General features: G+C 63.7%; 1 protein-coding gene across 1 annotated transcript in view; it reads left to right on the top strand.

Moving 5' to 3' along the window:
* Window positions 1-107: 107 nt before the first annotated feature.
* Window positions 108-1,001, top strand: part of SEMA6D (semaphorin 6D) — a 55,995-nt gene continuing 55,101 nt past the window's right edge. Inside the window, exon 1 of the mRNA XM_014453486.2 lies at window positions 108-378. The gene's annotated coding sequence lies outside the window, so the exon portion shown is untranslated. The remainder of the gene's footprint in view (window positions 379-1,001) is intronic.

Here is a 1,001-nt window from a genome sequence, read left to right as displayed (position 1 = left end):
CTGGGGGCCTCCAGGCGGCGCTGGCGCGCGGGGCTCGGGCTGGGGCGAGCGTGCCCGGTCACCCGCGCCTCCTACCGTCCGCGCCCGGGGGTGGGCCCGCGCCGCTTGAAGGATTGACTCGGAGATGGATCGAATTACACCATTTGCCGAGCCTCGGTTTGTTTTGCTCCTGCTTCGTCCCGCTGCTCCTGCGGCGGCTGCTGCTGCTGCTGCTGACGCTGCTGCAAGGACTGCTGGTGGCGAGTTTCAGGATTATATCGAGGGAGCCAAGACCTAAAGACACAGAGGGACATACATGTCTATTTTCTATTTTGTTCCTTTATTTTCTTTTTTCCTTGCACGTGACAAGCTTTATTTTTACCAGCCTCCCCTCATGAGGTAAGCCCCTCTTGTGCAAATGTGGTAATGCTCTGGGCGCCTGGTGGGGATCGGACCGGGATCCTCCGAGCCTGCATCGCTGGCAGGGCGCGCGCGAGTGTGCGTGGCCACTGGAGAGTTTATTTCTTTTTCACCAGCTCTCTCCGCTGGTCGCGCCAGGGACGCGCGGAGGGCTGGAGAGGTTTGGCGGACCCGTCAAAACTGGCGGAGCTGGGAGCTTGGGGGGAGGGGCATGTGGCCCTAGAGGCCCCCCAGCACTGAGCACCCCTTCGGGGGGAATTAGCGGAAGAAGGGGGCGAGGAAAAGTTTCTTGCCAGGCAGCGCCAGCTCCGCGCTGCCCCGCGCATTATCAGGGGCAACCCAGGCTGTTCCGGTGCCGGGCACGGCGTCTCCAGCCAGCCGAAGAGCCCAGCCAAAGCCAGAGGAGCCGGCTGCGGGCTCGGCCGCCCCCTTCTGCCCGTGGGCCCCGAAGCCAGCGACGGGACCCGCTGGAATCCGGAGCGCCCGGACGGGTTGAAAGCGGACTGGCGAGCACCGGCCGCACCGGGAAAATTGCGAATCACTTAACGGCATAATCGAACGGCCCCCAGAGTACATCGCGCTACCAGTCAATGCGACCCCGA

Source organism: Myotis lucifugus, unplaced genomic scaffold, assembly GCF_000147115.1.
Source record: "Myotis lucifugus unplaced genomic scaffold, Myoluc2.0 scaffold_23, whole genome shotgun sequence".
In the NCBI taxonomy this organism is placed as follows: Eukaryota; Metazoa; Chordata; class Mammalia; order Chiroptera; family Vespertilionidae; genus Myotis; species Myotis lucifugus.
This window is presented reverse-complemented; position numbering and strand designations above follow the sequence as displayed.